Raw genomic sequence first — 17,194 nt, 5'->3', positions numbered from 1 at the left:
TTAAAGAGCAATTGTAATAAAAAACCGATAGCCACACTGAATTTCAATAAATGTACAACAGTCACCCCATAAAAATCATATCATCCCATAATAATAAATGTTTAATTTATACTAAATAAGTTATAAAATTGCTAATTAAAACATTTATAGTATCAATATTTTAATGCGTTATACAAACAGTATTAACAGCTGAAATGAACGTTTTTTTTCCCTATCCATAATAAATATTAATACATTTATTAATTAAATTTGGCCCATTTTTAAATTTTCTGAAATTTAGCACCTCTTTTAAATTCACATATTTTATTCTTTGATGCTTCTATTTTTTCCCTTAAAATACACTCCCTTAAAATAAGGATTTTTATCTTGAGTTGGATTTTTAGATGGTTGTAACCTAACCTGGTTTTTCAATGGGGTTCAATTTTGACTCCAGTTTAAAAGGTGGGGTTTCTTTTATTGGTCAGTAAGATCCCACAACGGATTAAACAATGTCCAGATGCTCCTGAGTACATTTCTGCAAGATTTTCCAAAGTGTTATTTCTAATGATTTTAAGAACAGCCGACACACTGTGTCCAGTCGGTCGCCGTGATTTTGCCAAGTAAGACATGTTTCTGGATCAACATCTTTTTATCTATCTATCTATCTATCTATCTATCTATCTATCTATCTATCTATCTATCTATCTATCTATCTATGTCTGTCTGTCTGTCTGTCTGTCTGTCTGTCTGTGTACTTCATAAAAACTCAGCAATGCTGGTTTTTACCCACATTTGGCACTTAGTGTGGTAATTTTAGACCCTGAAAGCTGACAAATACATTTCCTTCACTAGATAAAAAACAGCCTTTTTGGTATTACGCAGTCTGCAAAACGTTCTGAACATGCTTGTTTATAGAAAAACCCCACACAACGAGTGCTACCTGCTGTTTGATTCCCATCGCTCACTGCGACATAAGCTGCGGGTCGTGAAAACACTACATGACAGAGTGAAAATACAGAGCGCCTCAGAGTTCAGGGGAGAGGAAGGCCAGCATGTGAAGGAAGCGCTGAAATTCACAAGTGGGCCTTTATGAAAACATCTGAAATGTCCAGGGGAGATTCCAGAGCAGTGAGCAGAGGAACGGAAGAACAGATGTAAAAACATTGTCATCCCTTAAATAATCATAGCATCAGGAAAACTCCACACCATGTTAAATAAACACAACATTTTGGTCCCCTTTAAACATATGGACACAATAAGACAAAACACCAGAAGAATCAGAAAACAAAGCGACAGTTTATGCTTGAGAGTGAGAAAGACTGGAGAACTGCCTGAAGAGACTCATGTAGCGGCGTCTATAGGGTCACTTGATCCAACAGTAATATATAGATTGTGGAGAACAGATAGTTTGTGAAAACAGTAAAAGAGGCCCTTGAAAACCTATCCCTCAATTCTGATTGGTTGATTGGAATGTTGTTCCAGGATCAACAAGGATGTTGATCCAGGAACATGTTGTACTTGGTGAAATCATGTTCACCATGTCCAGTCATGGGGTAAAGAGTGCACTTGTAAATAAATGTCTGTAAAACTTTCCAAAGTTTGTCTAGGCCTTGTTTCTCAGGTCGTCTGGAGTGCCAACAGTGCAGACAGGGTGGCTAGTCAGGAAGAATATAAGCAGATTAAGGTGTCAACTTCATGACAGTTACATTTGACAGTTACCTTTTGCCTCAAATTCTCAATTCAAAAAATTATAATATAATTTAAAAATGATAATAATACGTTTTATGTTTAATATAATTCAGTTGAAAATAAATACAAAGTTATTTAATGTTAAATTATTTAATTATTGCTATTATTGGTGAGACGTAAGAAGGAGTTTTACAGTCAGTAAATGTTGATGTTTATTTTATGGCTTTGGCAGGCATGCTGAAGTACAGAAATAGCATGTGTCATTTTGAACATGGTGTAGCTGAAGGTTTATTTTAAAGTGTGCCCTCCCTAATAATCTCAAACAATTTTTGTCTTCTTTTTATGCTATTTATAATGCTGAGGCTTACTGAGAAAACACGTGAAAAGGTGTTTTAAGACATTGCATTTTGTTTAATTCAGACTCTCTGAGGTTTTAGGCCTAGAATCACCTATCAAACCCATTTTGGCTCTTTAAAATTTGGCACTGACTCATATCATTGGCCAGAACTGGCACTACCTCCATCTGCAGTGGATGCGAGTTATGCGACTTTAAAGGAGTCGTCTATGCCAGTACAGATGAAATTAGAGCCATAACACTACGAAACCAGTAGCAGCACACAGACAAGTTCAGGTAATAAATGTGACATGGTGGTCATTAGACATGTGCTAAAGGAACATTTAACTTTCACGGAATTGTGGTTATTGCATATTAGATTTTATGGAAGTTTCCTTGTAGTTTGTAAATGACCTGGTTGAATGTCATTCCTACTTTGCAGTATTTTCAAAGGCCAGTGTTCATATATTTCCAGCAGTAAATGTAGCGTGAAGAATGTTTGATCATTTCTGACATGTCGAGGTCTGGTGGGTTTAAATGGAAGGTCATAAGACTAACCTTATAAGAGTCGGGCCATTGTGTTTCTCTGGAGAATTGGCTTAGAGGGCAAAAGTCATGTGATGTGTTGACTTTAGGCTTAAAGTTATTGATGTTGTTATTCTAGCTGTGTTTGTGAGTAATTTGCAACTTGGTTCTGCATGTGATTTTACTGCTGAGGCTTTATTACCACTTTACCTCCCCATTTTTGTCTTATCTAGTCTGTACTACGTCAGAACTCCAAACAAATCTTCCTATCCCATCTACTGTTCTGAAGCTGCATAGAGGAGAGCAGATATGAAGCTTAAGTTTTCCCTCGTGATGGCCTTTCTGTGTCAATGCGAATAAAGGAATGAAGGCCAGCGGAGGACGTGTTTGGACATGAGTTGTGTAAACCAGCTGCATTCGTGTTTTTGATGAAGTCAAGGTGTTTTATATCAGTGTGGGCAACATACAAGGAGTAGTTCACCCAAAAATTAATATTTGTTGAAAATTGACTCACTCTCGTGAGTTGCATCACCGGAACAGATGTGGAGAAATATGTGTAGAATTACATTACTTGCTCACCAATGGATGCTCTGCAGTGAATGGGTGCCGTCAGAATAAGAGTCCAAACAGCTGATAAAAACATCACAATAATCCACAAATAATCCACACCACTCCAGTCCATCAGTTAATGTCTTGTGAAGTGAAAAGCTGCGTGTTTGTGAGAAACAAATCCATCCTTAAGGCTTTTTTAACTTCAAGCCGTTGCTTCCGGCTAAAATATAATCCATAATAATGATTCCTCCAGTGAAAAATTCCATCCCGTTATCCTCTCACATCAAAATCCACCCACATATTTGTTTTGAACTGTTTTTAAATGGTGCTTGATCTGTGTATATTTCTCTCCTGATTCAGACCAGATTACTTTTTTCACTGGAGAAAGCAATATTATGGATAGAGGACTTGTATTTTATCGAAGTTAAAAGCATCTTAATGATGGATTTGTTTCTTACAAACACGCAGCTTTTGGCTTCGCAAGATGTTAATTGATGGACTGGAGTGGTGTGGATTACTTATTGTGATGTTTTTATCAGCTGTTTGGACTCTCATTCTGACGGCACCCATTCACTACAGAGGATCCATTGATGAGCAAGTGATGGAATGCTACATTTCTCCAAATCTGATGAAGTTCTGATGAAGAAACAAACTCACATCTTAGATGGCCCGAGGGTGAGTAAATTTTCAACAAATTTTGATTTTGGGCTGATCATAATATTTGGATGTCTGATTTTTGATTTTATCAGATGGTCCAGTAGGTTTGTAGGCTGATCGTTTGTCCGCTGGTTCATCAGGCTGTCTTCCACTGCAATACGTAACAAAGGAACATGGGCCACTGGGTCGGTTGAACCAGGTTTCCTCTTGTTGTCTTTGCCCGCTATGCCTCAGGTGATAGTGGGGAGAGGACAATTGAACATGGTGTGTTTTGAGTGAACGTCAGGATACTCCTCCCTCAGAAGGTTCAGCAGGAAGACCCTTTTCATGCCTGCAGATAACAATCAGAGAATGGCCCGCTCTATGTTTGCGTGTTTTCTCTAATGAGATCTCTGTGAAATCTGGCAGTTTTACTAATAATGGTTGAGAAAACACATCTTGACAATGCTTTAGTTCCAGCTAGTTTCTTTTGTAATATCATTCTGGATTCAATCAGATTTGATCAACACCTGTCTAGGACACGTGAATGTAAAATAAATGCAATAATTCAAGCCACCTCCATTTATTTACAATTGTTTGATTTCATGCTAAAAGATAAATCTGGGGTACAAAATGTACCAAACAACATAATACAAAAAGCAATAGCTTTAAACATGGCAGACAGCAACCAGACACTACACATTTTAGACTATAAATCTATTTTGAAGTTATTATCAGGATTATTTTACATAGCTATTGTTATTAGAGATAAAACGGCATGAAAATGGTATATGATTATAGTGACCAAAATGATTATTAATATTATCACAGTATTGTTAAAATGAGCTGGAAATGTTCAAAAAGCACTCAAACACACACTGAATTCATTTCACCAAGTTTTATGTTGCATGAAAACCAACCAATGGATTTTAAACAAATAAAAATATTGGTTCGGTGACTTACAACTTAACATGTTATCTACTAACATGTAGGCTACTACATCTTAAAATAAATATTTGACAAAATAAAAGTTTTAAGTGATAAATCTCACATTTCAGTCTTTAAATAAATTTTTTAAAGAAAACGATGAGTCAAAATGATAAATTATAGGCATTGTATCTGCGTTATAAACAGTTCTACATATAGGCTACTTTATTATCGAAGTGTTAAGATGATTAGAATGCACAGTAGCTTGTTTTCCATGTACCAGTTTTACAACAAATAATTGTTACAATTTTTCACATTGGTCTGAACAAAAACAGCAGACAAGCTGAATGAAAGTGTAACTCCACTCTCTGACAGCAGGTGGCGCTTGTGGAACAGAAGAAATAGAGCTGTTTCCACGGTAACCACTGCAAAAAAAGCAGCTGCACTTATAAACACTGCAATAAAGGCATTACATGGAGGGAAGATGAAAGGGTGTAGGTTTGATTTGGGCATTGGTGGGGATATAACGGCAGACAACAGAAATTTAATTGTTTGATCAAAATTATTGCCAGGGACAATTTAGTAGTCGCTGGATATTGATAGTAACATGTCATAGTGTCCCCACTAAATTCTGCACCCTCGAAAATCATAACAAGCTATGTCTGAAAACTATAGTTCTCTCCTTAAGGTCAAACAACAGATTGAGTTATTCCAAATTTCACAAAAAGCTCACGGACGTAATTATAATATAAATCAGATATTGAAGTGAGTTGCTGTTTTTGTCACTCTTCTGATGAAGATTCATTCACTTGTTTGGCAATGTACACACACACAGAAACTTTGGTCAGATTTTTTTTTTAAATGTTTCTAATATCATTTTGTAAGTGACTTTTCCTTTTGTTTTAAAGATGTTTTCTTTGGATTGTTTGACTACTTAAAAGAGAATATAGGAAAATATAACTTTATTTGTGTTTCCCTTGTGTTTTTTTATTTTAAATTTATTTAGGCTATTCATTTCATTTGTATGATTTCATTATAATTTAATTAATTAATAGCTTTTCATCAACTCACGAACCCCCTGAAATTCACATGACTCAAAAAGTGCATAAACTGCAACTACAGTAAACCATGAGCACACCCCTAAACCCATTTTATATTCCTTTGAATTCCTAGCAAGTTATCAGTTCCTTCTGATATGACCCCAGATCTTATCGCCACAATATGAATGCTTTTTTACATTTTCTCCAGGTTTTGTGGTTGGTTGCCAGGGTGTTGCTATTTATTAAATGGGTCATATGATGCTGCTAAAAAGAACATTATTTTGTGTATTTGGTGTAATGAAATGTGTTTATGCAGTTTAAAGTTAAAAAAACACATTATTTTCCACATACTGTACATTATTGTTTCTCCTCTATGCCCCGCCTTTCTGAAACGCGTCGATTTTTACAAAGCTCATCGGTCTGAAAAAGCGAGGTGTGCTGTGATTGGCCAGCTATCCAATGCGTTGTGATTGGCCGAATACCTCAAGCGTGAGACGTAAATGTTACGCCCCTCACCATACTGTGATGCCGTGTCCCGGCCGGAGCGACGAGACAAAAACATTAAAACCCATTACAAACGAGGCATTTGTTGCATCCAGTGGGGACATAATTACTGATTATAATGACTTGTCTTATACTGTCTTTTTACACGTTGCGTTGCATGCACCAAGAGCTTGTAACACTCCAAAGAGAAAGGAAAAATTGAAATCGCATCATATGACCCCTTTAAAACGTTCACAATTTGAGAGTCCTCTGAGAGGACAGAAGTTGAAAGGTGACCGAGAGGCTCTGATTTAATTTGACATGCTACAGAGATTGTTGCACTGCCATGTGCTCAGCTCCTGTTCCTCTCTCCTGCCAGGTACGTGACGTACTGCATACAGATTTCATGTGCTTTTGGGCACATATCTATCTATATACATTTTTTTAAGGAGTAGTTCACCCAATATATGGTATTATTTACTCACCTTTGTACAAATGGAGTTTCCAAAGAAAGTATTTATTTTTATATTAATACTGACATGACTCAAAATGGGATTCTTTTCAAAAGGGACTTTAAACATCTGGACCATTTTACTGATTGAATTCAGTTTTCTTATTCCCAGCACCTCTCTTTCCAGATCAACTGACCTTGAAAAAATAATGTCAGCTATTTTATTTCATAAAGCTGATGACTCACATTTACCCTTAAAACATTCTATTTTCTTTTATATCAATTACTTGTTTTGTAACCGATTTATTTAATCCAAAGTGACTTGAATTTCCGGAACACTCTTCCTGAAGCAAACCGAGCTTATGACCCAGATCAAGAGTGCAATGTTGTCATTGCACTCACCCTTCGCTTTCTGGATGGTTATGACTTGTGTTTGAATGGAGGCAGTGTTGCGGTGTAGGCTCTTGGCCATCAGTCTAAATGCTACCAGTATGTAGCACTAATTTTGAAGCCGATAACTGTTATTATTCTAAGGTATATTACCCAAGAAGTGCTTGTTTGGAGTTTTTGTTCCCTCCAACTTTTTTTGGATGTTTACTTGTTAAACTTCATATCCATGGAGAGACTGTCTCACTCCAACCATGACTGCTTTTAGACGAGACAGGGTGTAGGTGGATGCGGTCAGACTGTAAGTGCAAACAGAATCTAACCGCACGGTTATATTCAAGCGGCAGCCCATAAGAATACAACACGGTTGCCAGTTCTATTTTAAACATACAAATTCATCTGACCCAGAACCCAACCTACAGACGTAAACAAGTCACAATACATTCAAAGTGCTTCGAAAATGAACATCATCTTGCTTACTGGACTCATTTGTTAAACTGTGTTTTAATTAGAAATCACACAGGTCTAAAAACATGAAATTACATTTCCAAGCCATTTCATTTTCCTGATGTTATGTGTTTCTGTGTGAACCAGGATATTCATGCACATAAGAATTGAGTGTAACATCAAAAGTTGCTGAATGGAGCCAGACCTGAAAGTGAGTTTACTAAAATGATGCCTAAATCACTATTTGAAATGAACTCGTAATTTAAAGAAAGAAAGACAGAATTTATATCTCGCAATTCTGAGAAGAAGAAAAAACTGAATCGTGAGATATAACCTCAGAATTCTGACTTCTTTCTCATCTAAATTATGAGATTAAAAAGCTGCAGAAAGCATTAAAAAATGCTTTTTTATTTTTTTTGTCAGTGGCAGAAATGCTCTTCCATGCTAGGTCATTGAAATACTTCCGGGAATATGAAATCAGTTATTTTGCTTTATTCATTCACTTTTAAAAAGACTTACAAAGGAATACATGATTATGCTTGGAGAACCTGAATAGTTTTAATGCCAGCGTGCAGAGATAAACAACAGCAGAAATAACTACATGTGTACATTTTCTAAAGAAAATGTGAGTGGTGCTTGCACTGGGCAGTTGGTGGGGTCTTTTTTTATGACGTTTTAACAATTAATTAGGATTTTTATCATGTTTTAGCACTTAGCTAATGGCTATTAGCATGTTGATTAGCCTGAGTCAAAAGAGCCAACTCCCATGTTTATACGATGTTCTGATGCAAAGATATAGGTGTCGCTAAATGGTTGCTAGGGTACTCAGTTTGGTTGTTAGGGAGTGGTTTAGTGGCAATAGTTAGGTAGCTGCCAATGATGATACTCCAAAGGCTGCTTGCCAGAATTAATGATATGATGCAACCCCCATGTCTCTATGACATTGTGATCCAGAGTTATGTTCGGTGCAAAATTCCTATGCAAGTTACCATAGTAGGAAATACACATGTGCTCAATTCCTGCACCATAGTATGTCTATGGGGCAACTCTGGGGGGCTCTTGCACAACTTATACCTCATTGCGAGGTATGGTCTTGCACAGATTGACAGCCTCTTCAAATGTGGTAATTCACATGTTTCTACGAAATCCTCGCTCTGCGCTACGACCCGTCAAATTTGGACACAATGTTAAGTCTATGGGATTTTTTGCCTGATTTTTTACCCACTGTGCAAACATCGTACACCCGATTGATTATAAAAGTCATAGCACACCTCTTCTCATGATTTGACACCTATTACATGGGTCTGTGACAAACGGTGCGGGACGAGTTACATGCCGAAGTTTGTACGGAAGAATAATAAGAAGAAGAACAATAATAAGCAAACAGCATAGTGATGCTTTGCTTCTCAAGCAATTAAACTAAATTTAGTAGACCTCAAACTTGTTCAGCACATGATAGTGACACTACTAAATATTCATTCAGCTGCAGGACCTCAGCTTTAAACAAAAACTGTAGACATCACATGTCCTTGAAAATGCGATAAAGATGTGCAGTTGTGAACTCTTCAGGAATCTCAGAAAGTGCAGCTGTGTTCTGGTGGGAGTTTTCACCTCGTGTGAGTTTAACAGCAAACCCTCGTTCCTCTGGGTGTGGAATGTCACATGGAAGGTGTGCGTCTCCTCACTACAGACAGAACAACAGATGTCTGTCATTGTCAACAGGCAAGGCAAAGTGCAAAGTTTGCTGTCACATGCTTTAGGAGATGTTAAATTTGGCCATGACAGATTGTAGCACCTCATTCATGACAGAGAGAGTGTGTCTAGAACAGATATGCACAAACCATGGCTTTTGATTTGACCCGCCATGCCATATCACAAGAGGAGGGTAAAAGAAAGGAAAAAAACCCAAAACATGCCATTGAAGCCATTTTTGTTGAATTTCTGCATTAAAATGTAAAAAAGTTAATTTGATAAAAAAATTTTTTAACAATGTCAAATAATTTTTTACATTTTTGTTTATGTATTAATTAATTTATTTTTAATTTAATACATTATAATATAATATAGTTAGTTAGATATAATGCTATTTAGCCTATACTTTTGGCCCCTAGTAATTTTTGGCCCTTTGTATTAAAAAGCTTCATTTTTTTCAGTGCAGTGCATTCAGTGGGAGAGAAAGTTTGGACACATCATTTTTATTAGGACTATTTTCCGTTTTGTACAAATAAAGCTATGAAATAACATAGGTGCAAATACATTTGTGCTTCTTTTGTGTAGATCTTGGACATTCTCAATACTTCATGGCATGTTTTTTTCCATGTTCAGAGTTCCTATATCTATTCTGCTGCTTTTCAGTTAGCCTACTGTGTTCACTATCCATTTCTTTCTTTCTTTATGAATTAATGAACGAATAAATAAATGCTTAGATAATAGAAAATGTGTCTGTGAAGAAATTCATAAGTAGACACTAGTATATTTCTCAAGAAAACTAATTTCAAGCACTTAGGCAGAAGCCTTTGTCAAGTGTGTCTAAACTTTTAATTTGTTGCTATTCTGATCCACTATTCATATGGAAGAGCATTTGTTGTTGTTATTATTGAAAAGGTAAAGATCAAGATCTAGTATCATCAAACTGTGTTGCAGCCTACATTAGTCGAGCTCTAGTTATCATCATCATAATCATGATGGGACAGTCCCTCCTCACAGCTCTTTGTGTCAAGCTCTCTCTCAGACTCCGCAGGCTCTTCAACTCTCCACATGTGAAGGTAGGGCTCAGTTTTACTACAGTACTTTACTTCTCATACACATTCTCACTTTTATCGCGCGATTTACTGTTGTGAGAGTTCTCCGTTGAAACCCGTATTTTCAAACTTCGATAGTCAAAAGTTGAACAAACCGTGTTCTGCGGTGTTATTTAGTAACAACGCGTCCAGCGTTTTCAAGCACGTGTTTTTTTAGAACCCCGCCGTTTTAAATGTAGCGTGCGAGAGCGGGTTAAATTGAGCGCCAAATGCGCGACGCCACTTTATATTCTTAGCGAAACATACTGCGATAGTGGTTATTTTTAATATTTGGAAATATGTGTTGATTAAGTTTGTTAATGTGTCAGACAGTGTTGTTTTATTGTTTGTTGCTCAGCTCGTGCCGAGTCATTCACAACTAAACAGGTAGTAGCCTATGCTTTTATTTGAGTAACTTTGGGATTGTGTGATATGAATATATTCTGTGAAATGTAACTTTTTTTGGTGACTTGAAATGTACATCAAATTCCAAATGAAATGTTGCCAATGCTTATGTTATGATGCAGTTTTGGCGAGGTAAGTAGTATGGCATGACGTCAGCATGCCTTAAAGTCCCCATGAAATCAAAATGAAAGTTTTTTGATGTGTTAGTATCAATATGTTAGTCTTAAGGTTATCTATAAGGCGGTGTGCTCCAAAACAGTGACAAAATTAGCATTTAGAAGATATAAGCATTCAAAGCTTGCAGTCACTTCCGCCCAAAACGGCTCAACAATTTTTTTGACGTCACATCGTACTTCAGCTTTTCATCAAACTTTCTGTCCAATCAAATGCTCTCTAGAATCCGAAGTGCCCGCCTCCTACACTATAAAATAGACGCTGAAGCCGCGGCTGAAATCGGTCACTTGTCCACAGAATTAGTATTTTTTGTACAGTGAATGGCACGTAGTGCACTATATAGGGGACAGGGAACGATTCAAACAGTGTAAATACTGTATGCTTTCCATTGAGAAAAAAAAAAGAAGTCTGGTTTCGCGCTGTGTCACGCTAACCACCGCACCGCACACACACTCTGCTCCGGTCCAGAGACACGATAGCACGGAGCTATATTTTGCTATATTTTTTGCTATATTTTATAGCAATATGGATGAGATTGTGGCTGGCATACCCTGTCGAATGCGGCTTTACGGTGCTCAACGGCTCTGAACGGCTCTAGCCCATTAAAGGGTTAGTTCACCCAAAAATGAAAATTAGCCCATAAATTACTCACCCTCAAGTCATCCTATGCTGTGCTTATGTGTTTATGCTGTCTTTGCCATACTGGCAGATCTCAGCTGTTCTTTCCTCATAGCCATCATCATTCGCACATTCTTAAAACGGAAACAAAAATGTGGTAAACCGCGTTATGCTTTTTAAAGGGTTAGTTCACCCAAAAATGAAAATTAGCCCGTTTTGTACTTCTAATTAGTGACCATTGTTTTGTTTTGATCTCTCCCTGCGCTTCCGCGTGCGTCACTTCTGAGCGGTGCATGCGCAACGCTGATCTCATACGTCATTCCCCCGGAACTGCTTCCAGTGTACAACAGTGAGCGCAAGCTACAGTGATTATTAAAGTATTATTACAGTAATAATAAAGTGATTATTACGTTTTGAATATGGATATTTTTCTTACAAAAACGCATTGATTCGCTACAGAAGGCCTTTGTTCAACCCCCGGAGCCGTGTGAGACACTTTTTTTATGGATGGGCGCATTTTATTTAACTGCTTTTGGACTGAAGCGATGCAACACCCGCTGAGTGCCATGAAACAGCTTGAAAGATCAAAGACAATTTTTAATATAACTCCGACTGGATTCGTCTGAAAGAAGAAAGTCATATACACCTAGGATGACTTGAGGGTGAGTAATTTATTTAAAAAAATAATTTTTTAAATTATTTTGATACATTTACATTTCAGTAGGAAGGGTTGATTGTTGATATGAAACTTTTTGATGTGTCTAGCTGGAAAAATGACTGTTGGTTATTGTCCTCTCCTCTTGCATTATTATTGAAAAACAATTTTTTCTATTTGACACTCTATATTAAAAAAAAAATTTTTTTAAGAAATTTAGAAATTAAATGAAAGAAATGAAAAAGTTGATGTTTGGATCCTGATGAGATATGTTTACTGTTATTAAAACAAAAAAACAAAGTTTTATTTACAGTTTTTCTGTCTGTGGCATTTAGTTTTCCATAAAGGTTGAGTTTTAAGTGTCATGATGCTGATGCATATGCTTGTGGCTTGGATAGTATATGTATGTGCCCTTCTCATGCACTTTAGATGAGATTCATGTGAGCTTTATCATGGACCGAGATGGTGAGCCCTCAATCACTTCCACTTCCAAAAAGGCAAATGTTCCTAATGTAACTCATGTGGCGTGCATGTATGGTGTGCAACTCTGGCCGCATTCTCGTGTTATGCGCAAAACTGCCAAAACCTATGTGGGTTTCCTATGTGGTATTGTGTGCAGCTGTCAGCACAAAACTTGCATATTATTCTGCAAACACAGTCTGTTGATACAGAACTAGAACCTATATTTTCAGAAGTCAACTAAATTAAAATTGACAGTTTACTTTCTAAATGCACAATCCTGGTTATTCCAAATGAAATCCATGTTATTCCAAATGACACATTTTTTTTTTTTTTACTTTAACTCAGAATCAACTTTCCTTTTATTCTGACATTCACAAAGGCGACTTCTGGTATCTAACACCCCAGTTTTCACAGTCCAAAGCCCTAACCTACTTTTTTCGCATTGAACTCAAATGGGCATCATATTAAGGCATTAAAAGGTGTTGTCAATGTTATTTGAAGTAGTTTAAAGTAAAACTAGGGTTGGAGATTTCAAGAGGTTGGAGTGGGTTTTATAGAGAAACGTGGCGTAAATAAGCCGACATATTGCAGTGTTTATTTCAATCAAGTTTTTGCCTTTGGTAACATGGCAGAAAGTCAAACTGATATGCCTGTGTTCCTGCTTTAATAAATGTTTCCTTGAGGATGAAAATAGAATAAAAATTAAATGGCCTTATGCTCCTGCTAATAGTGAGTTTCTTACTCTTGAATGATGTCCAGTAGAGGAAACAGGTCTGCCTCACAGCACTTTAAGAAATGAGTCAGGGAAAATAAATGTAATCACGGCCTGCTGTTCTCCTGTGACTGACAACACTAAACCCATGGCAGATTTTGTTATAGAAATCAGGTATTGTTCGGCACAGGTAGGGGTGGCACGTCTTACAAAATGGATTTGATTGAGATTATGCACATTTATGTTCATACTCTATTAAAAATAAAAGTTCTTTACTGGCATTGATGGTTGCATGAAGAAACTTTAACATCCTTTCCATTGCACAAAAGGTTCTTAATAGGGCTGCGATGAGTAAATGATTATCGCAGGGTACAAGATAGTAATAGTAGTAGTTGTCAAGGTTCTGTCACTTCGGTCTAGTTTATTCATGGTTTCGAGAGCCCGGAACAAGTATGCTTGATCCGTGCACTCTCTTGTCTGCGTGCTTTGTTTCATGTTGGAGCGTGGCGTTCGGATCCCGGCACTCATGTCTTGTTCAGAACTCAGTTTCGGTTTGGTGTCGGGGTTCGGACACTCGCGCTCCATGTTCTGTTTTGTTGTGGGAGCGTGTGGTCTCGAGTTCGCTCTGGCCGTACGCTCTTCTGTCCTCGTGTCTTGTGTTGTTGCTTTCATGTTATGTCTTGTGCTGTGTAGCACGCAGCTTGTGTTTTTCATTGGCTGCGTGCTTTCATGTTGTCATGTCTTGTGTGAACATGCGGCTTATGAGTATTCTCATTAGCTGCGTGTTCGTGTCTTGTTTTGTTCAAGCACATGGCTTGTGATTGCTTTGCTGGCCATGTGCTTCTGTTTTTGTTTTGTGAGCACATGGCTTTTGTCTTTGTTTCCTGTGTGCCATGTGCTCTCATGTCAATTGTCTTGACCCCACCCATCTTGTTACCTGATTATTGGTTAATTTGCCCCACATGTGTTCCCTCGTTACCCTCCTCATTTGCTCCCTATTTATTCTCCTTGTGTTTGCAGTCCCGTCCCAGTTCGTCATCATTCATCACCGAATGTATCCTGTCGTGTCCTGTCCTGATCCTGCCTTGCCAGTCGGTTTCCCCTACAGGGTAGTTTCTGTTTGTTTTGTTTTATTTTGTTATTAATAAAAGCCCTAATTCCTCCTGCAATTCCAATTCCATGAGTCCTCGCCTCATTCCTTCATCCCCGACCTTGACAGACTTGCAAATGCAAATTCATTCTCCGCCAGCAGGAGGCGCTGTTGGAGCCGGAGATATAGCGGTTTCCCCGGTAACGGCTATAATCTAATAAGCACTGTGCTCACAAACGTGACTTTATCAGTCATTACAGGAAAGACAAAATGAAAATGACACCGAAGCTTTTCTGAAGACAGTCGGTTCTTTTCAAAGATACATTCATATAAAAACACCAGCGCTGCATTTTAATTTTGAAACGTCCAGTGATCAGTTTATTCAACAAAGTAATAACTCAATGTACGGGAAACACTGGACACTGCTATAAGTCAAATGGCCAAGTGATAACAAAAATAACTGAACCACAATTTCTCAGATAAAATAATTCAGTGCATTTTGCTTTGGTTTAACCAAGTTTTCTATTAAAGTTTTACTTATGCTGAAATAGCATTATAAAGCTTGTATTTCAGGTTCGTCCAGGCAATGTGCGTGTGTGCTTTTCTAAGCACACATCTCAGGGCACTTTTTGTTTTTATGCAAACCAGAGCTTCTAAAGGCAGCTGCTGTGACGTGATGGCTTTATCAATTGGCAGTTGGCTTTTATTTAGGTACTTTCTCCCATTCATAGTACAATAGCTGTGTCCCAATTCAGAGGCTGCATCCTTCAAAGGCCGCAAAGGTCGAACCACATGTTGTTGAATCCCTTTTCATGATACATAAAAAAATAAAAAAAATAAAAAAGTTGTATGTAGCTTTACACACTATGTAGCTTTACACTTATCAAATAAATCATTCAGAGAATTAATTAGCTCTTATTTTAATAGTTGCATATCTAGTCTGTCCTGCAAACAGTTGTAATTTCCTACATCAGCTCCATCATCTATGATCTACTTCCTCTCTGTATGAGTTTAAAGTTACTCTTCCCCCACATCCCATAGCCTACATAAAGCCGCCAGAGCTTGAACCACAATCAAGATAACAGAGAAACACAGGTCAATCACATAACCATTACATAATGGAACTTAATATATTTACGTCCCTTTATGCACACACTCACGCATAACATCTGCTGATTGGAAAATAAAAACAGTATTATGGAATATTTTGTGATGTCAATTTTTCTCACCAATCACTGACGAGGAGGAGAAGCATTTAAATTTAACCCTGCTAGCTAATGCGTAATGTTGATATCAATCTCTCATGGCAGCTGAATCAGGATCCATGATGGGTCATGGTTTGACTTTGCAAAAATAGGGAAGCTTACTCTAGCAGTAGCAGTAGCCCCTCACTGCAGAACAAAGATCCAGGGGGCGTGGTTGGATCCACATCTAGGGGGTGGAGATTGGTAGGTTTAGGGGTGGAGATGGGTGGGTTTAGGGATCGGGGTGGAGACGGGTAGGTTTAGGTATATGTACGGTGGGAGGAGTTGGATCTGGATCCAACCACGCCCCCTGGATCTTGTGTTCTGCAGTGAGGACTATCTCGATTCTCCGGCGTTCCGCAACAACGCTTAGCGGCCCGCAGATGCGCCTGCCTATAAATCGGCCTAATTTGCAGCACAATCGGCCGATGCCGATTAATTAAAAAATGACAAAAATCGTCCGATCAATCTGTTGACCTCTAGTTTTTTCAGGACATGGGAGGTGTACCAGACCGGGTGACTGAGTGATTGTAGGCTGCTGTATGGCGTAATTTGTGGAGTGCGGCTATGACAGTGTGCGCATTGGCTTGTGTAGAAATGGGAGGTTTGGATGACCTCTTTCAGATTTGGCACATGAGCTGATCTGGGAGTGATTGAACACTAAATCAGAGATGTTATTGGCAAGAGTATGGAAAAATGTAATGGGACTGGTTGTTCGCTAACATATAAGTCTTTTAATGAATAAAGAAAGATAGATGTCTTTTAAACATTACTGTGAGGTTAAATAGAATGAACATCACTAAACAATTTTTAAAAATGTTTTGGATATTATGACTAACTATAAAGACATTTATATAATTTATAAATATTTCTAAAATATATATTTATAAATGCATATACTCCTTTAAAATATTTATATAATATATGCTGTACTACCATTCAACTTAAAAAAAAAAAAACTTTTATTCAGCAAGGATGCATCAAATAGACCAAAAGTGTCAAAGACATTTATAATGTTGCAAAAGATTTCTATTTCTAATTATTGCTGCTCTTTTGAACTTTCTATTCATTAAAGAATCTTGAGAAAATGTATCATGGCTTCCACAAAAATATGGAGCAGCACAACTGTTTTCAACATTGATAATAATAATGATAAATGTTTCTTGAGCAGCAAATCAGCATATTAGAATGATTTCTGAAGGATCACGTGACACTGAAGACTGGAGTAATGATGCTGAAAATTTGTCTTCGTCATTGTGGGAATTAATTGCATTTTAAAATGTTACAATAGTAAACTGTTATTTTAAATTGTAATAATATTACACAATATTGCTGTTTTCACTATATTTATAAATTCAGCCTGGGTGAGCGTAAGAGACTTTTCTAAAACATTTTTAAAAATCTAACAGACAGCAAAATTTTGGTAACATACACAATAATTTTTAATTAACATATGCAAACTTGCAAAACACTTATTGGCATTTTTTGTTTAGTGCACTTCATCAAATTTTGTGCAGACACTTGGTTGTGCTTCTTTGAAATGACTCCTAAAAACTGCTATAATATGGGTGTAGTTCTGAGACTAGTGTTACCGCATCAGGTTT

The 17,194-nt window shown here is 37.3% G+C and overlaps 1 protein-coding gene across 3 annotated transcripts in view; it reads left to right on the top strand.

Annotated features, from left to right (window-relative positions):
- The window catches only part of LOC107655740 (equilibrative nucleoside transporter 1-like), a 36,662-nt gene that overhangs the window by 2,891 nt on the left and 16,577 nt on the right, over nt 1–17,194 (top strand). Inside the window, exon 1 of one of the 3 annotated variants that reach the window (XM_016443315.1) lies at nt 10,143–10,215. The exons of 1 other annotated variant lie outside the window; for it this stretch is intronic. The gene's annotated coding sequence lies outside the window, so the exon portion shown is untranslated. Of the gene's footprint in view, nt 1–10,142; nt 10,216–10,472; nt 10,618–17,194 lie in introns of those variants that run through there. One more of the 3 variants, XM_016443324.1, reaches the window with a different exon arrangement.

The sequence above is a fragment of the Sinocyclocheilus anshuiensis genome, unplaced genomic scaffold, assembly GCF_001515605.1.
Source record: "Sinocyclocheilus anshuiensis isolate Anshui unplaced genomic scaffold, SAMN03320099.WGS_v1.1 scaffold1463, whole genome shotgun sequence".
Taxonomy (NCBI): Eukaryota; Metazoa; Chordata; class Actinopteri; order Cypriniformes; family Cyprinidae; genus Sinocyclocheilus; species Sinocyclocheilus anshuiensis.
Note: the sequence above shows the minus strand (reverse complement) of the source record. Positions and strands in the feature narration are given on the sequence as shown.